Below are 8,265 nucleotides of genomic sequence, written 5' to 3' on the forward strand. Positions count from 1 at the left end.
TCTCTGCCTCTCTCTCTCTTTCTATGTCTATCATAAATCAATCAATCTTAAAAAAACGCTGGGTATTTAAAATGTTATACTGGCAAAGAAGGAGAAGAAGGAGAGGGAGAAGGAGAAGAAGAAGAACAACAACAACAACAAAGAGGAGGAAGAGGAGGAGAAAAAGAGAAGAGGAAAAAGAGGAAGAAGGAAGGAAGGAAGGAAGGAAGGAAAGAAAGAAAGAAAGAAAGAAAGAAAGAAAGAAAGAAAGAAAGAAAGAAAGAATCCCATTCACAACAGCAACAAAAAGAATAAGATATTTATGTATAGACTTAACCAAAGAGGTGAAAGACTGGTACGCTGAAATTATAAAATGAAGGACATTAAAGAAGACACAGGTAAATGGAAAGACCTCTCATGTTCATGGATTGGAAAAATTAATATTGTTACAATGTCCATACTACCCAAAATTATCTATAAATTCAGTGTAACCTCTATTGGAACCCCAAAGGCATTTTTTACAGAAATAGAAAAAAGTCCTAAAATTATCATGGAACAAAATTATTATGGAACAAAACAAATAATCAAAGCCATCTTGAGTAACAAGAACAAGGCTAGAGGAATCACATGGAAATATATTTCAAAATATATTACAAAGTTACAGTATTCAAACCGACATGGCACTGGCATAAGAATGGACAAATAGATCAATAGAACAGAATGGACAGCCCCAAAATAAATCCACACATCTATAGTCAATTGATTTTTTTTATTTTTTAGTCAATTGATTTTTGATGAAAGTACTAATGAGGGTAAGGACAGTCTCTTCATTAAAGGGTGCAGGGAAAACTGGGTATCTGCACGCAGAAGAATGAAATTGGACTCTTGTCTCACACCATATACACAAATAGACTCCAAATGGATTGAAGAGGTAAAAGTAAGACCTGAAACCATAAAATGAATAGAAGAAAATATAGGGGTGGCTCAGTCGGTTGAATGTCCAGCTCTTGATTTCACCTCAGGTCTTGATCTCAGCCTCTCCAGACACTGGGCGGAGAGGAGAAGAGAGGAGAGGAGAGGAGAGGAGAGGAGAGGAGAGGAGAAGAGAAGAGAAGAGAAGAGAAGAGAAGAGAAGAGAAGAGAAGAGAAGAGAAGAGAAGAGAAGAGAAGAGAAGAGAAGAGAAGAGAAGAAGAGGAGAAGAGGAGGAGAACATAGGGGGAAAGCTTCTGCATTGGTTTGGAGAGTGATTTTTTAGATACGACCAAAAACATAGGCAACAAAAGCAAAAAAACAGATAAAGGGATTATGTCAGACCAAAAGGCTTCTGCACAGCAATAGAAACAATGAACAGAATGAAAAGGCCACCTACAGAAGGGAGAATATATGTGCAAGCCACATATCTGAGAAGGCGTTAATACCCAATAAATATATATCCAAAAACCAACAGCAAAAAACCAAGGAACCCAATTATGAAATGGACAAAGAAACTAAATAAGTTTTTCTCAAAAGAAGACATACAAATGACCCAAAGGCGTATAAAAGGTGTTTTGGGGATCCCTGTGGGGCTCAGCGGTTTAGTGCCTGCCTTCAGCCCAGGGTATAACCCCAGGGTCCCGGGATCGAGTCCCACATCGAGCTCCCTGCATGGAGCCTGCTTCTCCCTCTGCCTGTGTCTCTGCCTCTCTCTCTGTGTGTTTCATGAATAAATAAATAAAATCTTTAAAAAAAAAAAAAGGTGTTTCGATGGCACTAATCACCAGGGAAATGGAATTCCAAATCGCCATGAGGTATCACCTTGCACGTATTGGAATGGCTGTCATCCAAAAGGCAGAAGAGAAGTGTCGGAGTAACAGAAAACCCTGGCACACTGCTGATGGGGATGTGAATTGGTTCTGCCACTACGGAAAACAATATAGAGGTTCCTCAAAAATGAAAATAGAACGAACTTAGGATCCAGCAGTCCCACTTCTGGGTATGGAGACAGAAGAAATGCAATCAATATCTTGAAGAGATCTTTGCTCTCCCACGTTAATTGTAGCATGATTCACAGTGGTCAAGACATGGAAACAACCTAAGTCTGTCTATAGATGAACAAAGAAAACGTTTTATATATATAAATATATATATTATATACATATATAGTATATATACACACACACACACATACACACACACTAGAATATTATTCAATCTTTAAAAAGAAGGAAATCCTACCACATATGATAATATAGATGAATCTGGACATTATGCTAAGTGAAATAACCCAGAAACAGAAGGAAAAACACTGCCTGACCTCCCTTACATGTGGAATCTAAAATAGACTCATAGAGGCAGAGAGGATGGTGGTTCCCAGGGGCTGGGGTGAAGGGGGAAAGGGGAAATCTTGGCCAGGGGTAACGTTTCAGTGATACAAATAAGTTCTGGAGATCGAAAGCACGGCAATGTGACCACAGTTAATACTGGATTGAGTACTTGAAATTTGCTCAAGAGTAGGTGGTAAGTGTTCTGGCCACAAAGAAGGGAATGGTTACCAGGGGAGGTGGTGGGTATGTTCATTAATTTGACTACGTGATAGTTTCACAATGTAGACATATATTAAAACATCAGGCTGTACAACTCAAATCTATATTTTTTATTTTTATTTTTTAAAAGATTTCATTTATTTATTTATTCATAAGAGAGAACAGAGAGAGAGAGAGAGAGAGAGAGGCAGAGACACAGGCAGAGGGAGAAGCAGGCTCCATGCAGGGAGCCCAACGTGGGACTCGATCCCGGGACCCCAGGATCACATGCTGGGCCAAAGGTGGTGCTAAACCACTGAGTCACCCGGGCTGCCCCAAATCTATATTTTTAAATCATCAATTATACCCCAGTAAAGATGGGGGGATCAATAACACAGGAAAGGTGAAATAATAAAGCTTTTAGGAGAAAACACAGGAGACCACTGGCTGCATAGGGCACCATGTTGCATTTGGTTTATATGTCTTATTTGATTTGTGGCTCCCTCTCCAAACCCCCTTACAGTTTCACTGTTCAAGGAGCTGGGTTCAGGGGCACCTGGGTGGCTTAGTGGTTGAGCGTTGGCCTTTGGCTCAGGTAGTGATTCTGAGGTCCTGGGATCAAGTCCCGCATCGGGCTCCCGGCGGGGAGCCTGCCTCTTTCTCTGTGTCTCTCATGAATAAATAAATAACATCTTTGAATTTTTTTTTTTTTTTTTTTTTTATTTATGATAGTCACACACAGAGAGAGAGAGAGGCAGAGACATAGGCAGAGGGAGAAGCAGGCTCCATGCACCGGGAGACTGACGTGGGATTCGATCCTGGGTCTCCAGGATCGCGCCCTGGGCCAAAGGCAGGCGCTAAACCGCTGCGCCACCCAGGGATCCCACATCTTTGAAAAAATAAAAAAAAAATCAAATAAAAAAAGGAATCAGGCTCTTCGTCCTATAGAGCTTTCCATATTTTAGATTTTTCTAAAATACTGCATCCCCATAGTACAGACCTATGTGGAATTCTGGTTTGAATAGACCAACTATTTTTTAAAGTTTTATTTATTTGAGAGAGAAAGAGAAAGAGAGAGAAGAGTGGCAGGGGAGAGGGAGAAGTAGACTCTCCGCCGAGCAGGGGTTTTGACATGGGGCTCCATCCCAGGACCCTGGGATCATGACCTGAGCAGAAGGCAGACCCTTAACCGACTAAACCACCCGGGGACCCCCAAACCAACTATTTTAAAAAATCACAAAATTATCTGGGAAACTGGAACAGTGATGGACATTTGACAATATTTTTGAAAGTTGTGTGAAAAAAAAAGTTGTGGGAACTTTTTTACATGCAATGGGAAATTACAGTTATATTGTTTTAAGGAATTCTCATGGTTTAGGTGTACCCACTGAAACAAAATATGATGTCCCCAAATAAACTAGCTGGGCGGAGGGAGGAGGGGAGCTGGAGCGAGGGTGTGCTGGTAACGGCCTAACAGCAGGCTCCCTGGCCCAGAGGTGGGGGGAGGGGAGCCCCGATGGGGAGTATTTGCCAAATTCCATGATGTAAACATGCCCATCACAGTTAAATTCAAACTCCCTGTGGTTCATCATTTGAGAAGAGAGGAAGATGACCAGCTCTTGGCAGACCCGGGCATCCAGCTCCGGGACATCACCAACAGGGGCAGAGGCAAAACAAGACTGGATGGGAGCTGGTATTTGCTGAAATGGAGTGATGAGTCCATGGGGGTTCCTCATCTCTAAATTTTTTTTTCCTGGTCTCTCTAAAGTTTTTGATTAAGGTATGATAGACATAACATTGTATTAGTGTCAGGTGCACAACATAATCATTTGATATACGTATCGATTCCAAAATGATCACCGCAATACGTTTAGTCAACATCCATCACCGCTCATAGTTACAAACCTGGTTTTATCCTCATGGTGACCACTTTAACGACCTACTCTCTTGGTAACTTTCAAATATACAATATAGTTCTGTTAACTATCCTCACCGAGCTGTACGTTATAGCTCCATCTCATTCTGTATATGCTTGACATCTCTTTATTTTTTCTTTCTTTCTTTATTTAGCTTGGCATTTCTTTAAAGATTTTATTTATTTGAGAGGGAGAGAGAGCACGAGCACATGACTGGGGAGAGGGGTAGTGAGAGAGGGAGAAGCAGACTCCTCACTGAGCATGGAGCCCGAGGTGGGGCTTGAACCCAAGACCCTGGGTGTATGACTTGAGCCGAAGGCAGACGCTTAATGAACTGAGCCACCCAGGTGCCCCTATGCTTGACATTTTAATTACAAATTTTAAAAAGGAAAACCCTAAAAAAAAAAAAAAAAAAAAGGAAAACCCTAAATTGCAAGATTAAATTTTTTAAGCCTTTTAATGTTACGGTTTATCATTGCAGATAATTATGAATAGAAATCACATGGCCAAAAATAAAAAATAAAAAAATAAAATAAAATAAAGAAATCACATGGCCACCTCAGTGGTTCATGATGACAGTAAGAGCCACCACGTTACTGAGTGCCTATGACCTGCTTGACCCTGGTTTAAGAGCTTTCTGAGGGACAATGTGGGGCTTTTATCATCCTTGTTTTACAGATGAAGAGATTGAGGAGCAGAAAGCCAAACCATTTCCTAGGGTTATGCTCGCACAGCCAAAAGTGGCCGAGTTGGGATTCAGATCCAGGTAGTCCGAGTCCAGAGCCTGATATTTTAAACTCTGACCCAAGACACTTAATTTTACTTTATTTTGGTTTTTATTTATAGTTTATTTAAGTAATCTCTAAGACCCCGAGGCCAAGAGTTACATGTTCTGCTGACTGGGCCAGCCAAGCACCCCACTTAATTTTTTGGAAAAAAAAAAAACAAAACACCCCAAATTGCTAGAATGGAAATAAACCCATGATGCAGCCCACCAACAACGCACTGTTTAGGAGAACTGTTTTCTAATACAAATCTGGTGAGTGCCTCCTTTAGACTAGAACTAAACCAGATGATGGTGACCCAGGCAGATCTGGCTCCTGTCCTCAGGCAGCACACCTCTGCTGGGAAGCCAAGCACATTTCTACAATGGGATTTCATTTTGGGGGGGCTCAGTGGAGCAAGATTGCAAGGATTATTGATATATAAAGATTGAGGTTAGTCTTTTATCAACACGGTGTTCTTTCTGGTAGTTTCTCAGCATAAATCTGTTAAGAGTAATTTTTCTATATTTTGAAAACACAAGAAATGAGTATGGGTGAGGATATGGGAAAAGGGGAACCCTCTTGCGTTGTTGGTAAGGCTACAAGCTGGTGCAGCCGCTCTGGAGAACAGTATGGAGGGTCCTCAGAAAATTAAAAATAGGGGTACTCTACAACCCAGCAATTGAATGATTAGGTATTTACCCAAAGGACACAAAACACTAATTCATGCGATTGAGCCCCGGACTGGGGTCTGTGCTTAGCACAGAGTCTGCTTGAAATTCTCTCTCCCTCTCCCTCTGGCCCTCCCCACCCCACTTGCAATATATACATATTATAAATAATATATATATATACATGCAATATATACATATTATAAAATATATATATACATATTATAAATAATATGCAATATATATGAATATTACTAGGCCATAAAAAAGAATGAAATCTTGCCATTTGCACTGACATGGATGGGTCTAGAGAGTATCATGCTAAGTAAAATAAGTCAGAGAAAGACACACATCATATGATTTTGCTCATATGTGGAATTTAAGAAACAAATGAGCAAAGGAGAAAAAAGAGAGAGGTGAACTCAGAAACAGAGGACGTACTGCTGGTCACCAGACGGGAGGTGGGTGGGGGCTGGGGGAAGAGGTGATGGGATGAAGGAGGGCACCTGTCGTGACGAGCGCCGGGTGATGTGTGCAAGCGCTGAATCTCTATGCTGTACACCTGCAACTAATGTTAGACTGTATGTTATCTGGAAGTTAAATGAAAACTTAAAAACCCAAAACAAATATTTTCACTTTTTGTCATAGCATGGACTATTTTGCCCACTCAGCAGACAGTTACTGGGTACTTCCTCCCCACTACGCGTGGTGCTAGGCACAGTAGCGAACAGGGCAGGAAAGCCCTCTCATTCTAGGAGCTCCATCACCAAGGTAACTCGGAGGGTCACGAGGTCCATCTACAGCAAGGTCATGTGGTGGCGGTGGCATCACTTCAGAAGCGTGATCAGGGAAGCCCTGCCTGAGGAGGTGATACTGGCCTGAGACCAGAAATGTGAGGCGAGGCAGGAGCTGGGGCAGTGGAAGGTCCCGGGTGTGCTCCACGTCGCTGAAGCACACATTTTGAGACACAAATGTGTGCTTATAATTAAGGATTTTCATGACACCACCCATGGCTCTCTGGCCGGGCCTCTCGGGTCCTTCCTTTCCACAGCGAGGCTCTATAGAAACACAAGCCAAAAGCGGAGAGTTTGGCTGGGCCAGGTGGACTTGGGGGTGGGGTAAGGAAGAGGGCAGGTGATGGGAAGACTCACTTGTTGGAAGCAGAGTTGTAGAATGACCCCATGGGGAAACAGGAGGGCATTTCAATCAACTTCCTGGTGAAATGAGTGAGCTCATCAAAGTGGCTCTCTCGATTCTGGGGAGGTGAGTGTAGGACTTCCCTGACCCCCCCCACCGGCCTGGACTGTTCTACACACGCACTGCTTCAGAGGTGGAGGTCAAGTCTGAGTATATTTGAGATCAGCTGCTGGAAATAAGGATCCATGAGCTGGAGGGAATAATCAGTTTCTCATTTTTTTTTTTTTTGAAAAGAAACAATCAAAGAAAAAAATTTCTATGACCCTGTTTCCCAAGGTTGGGGATCCTCAAAGGAAAGAGAGAGTCTCCATTAAACTGGGTTTCAGTGAACAGGGACTTTAAGCAATGGATAATTATACACAGGGCTGGGATTACCAAACAGCCCTTCAGACAAAGGCTAAGAATGCTTTTGTGTTTTCTCATCTTTTACTCCCTGATTGTCTGGTATTGCTTTAAAATTTCATAGATCACTAGCAAAATGGGGATCCTTGGACATTGTAATAACTGGCCAGTGAGGACATTCTAAACTATGTTCTTTAGGGTTTTATAATTTAATAGTGCTGAGCAAACATCTGAAGACCCATTAAAAATCACACTGCAAAAAAAAAAATTAAAAATCACACTGTATTTGGTAAATCTTCAATTATTCAATATTTCTCCCTCTGCTTTGTCTTTCTCAATTATTAAGTAGCCTTTGTTGGCAGTGTCCACAATGACAACATTTTTCCGATGCCTTTCAAGTGTGAAATGTCTTAGGCTCCTAGAGTTTGAGGAACCCTCCAATGTAGTTCCATTTGGGTAATTTGCTGCTACAATTTCTTTCCTTAGCTTCAAACTGAAAACTTTTTTTAAAAAAAGATTTTATTTATTTATTCACAAGAGAGAGAGAGAGAGGCAGAGACACAGGCAGAGGGAGAAGCAGGCTCCACACAGGGAACGTGACGTGGGACTCGATCCCGGGTTTCCAGGATCATGCCCTGGGCCGAAGGCAGGCACTAAACCGCTGAAACTTTTTTTTAATACCAGATTACAGAGATTGGCCATAAAAAGACATAGATCAAAGAAGCATAGACCCCTCAAGAAAAATGGTACCAAGTAAGGGAGAAACCAGACTGCAAGCACAGCAAGTTTTAAGGAAAAATTCATGTTTTCTTGACTTCACATAGAAGAGAATTATTGTCACTGGAATAGCTGGAATAATTCTTATTTATCTCCAGGAACAAGAATGCAACGCAG

The sequence above is a fragment of the Canis aureus genome, chromosome 26 (genome assembly GCF_053574225.1).
Source record: "Canis aureus isolate CA01 chromosome 26, VMU_Caureus_v.1.0, whole genome shotgun sequence".
Lineage (NCBI taxonomy): Eukaryota > Metazoa > Chordata > Mammalia > Carnivora > Canidae > Canis > Canis aureus.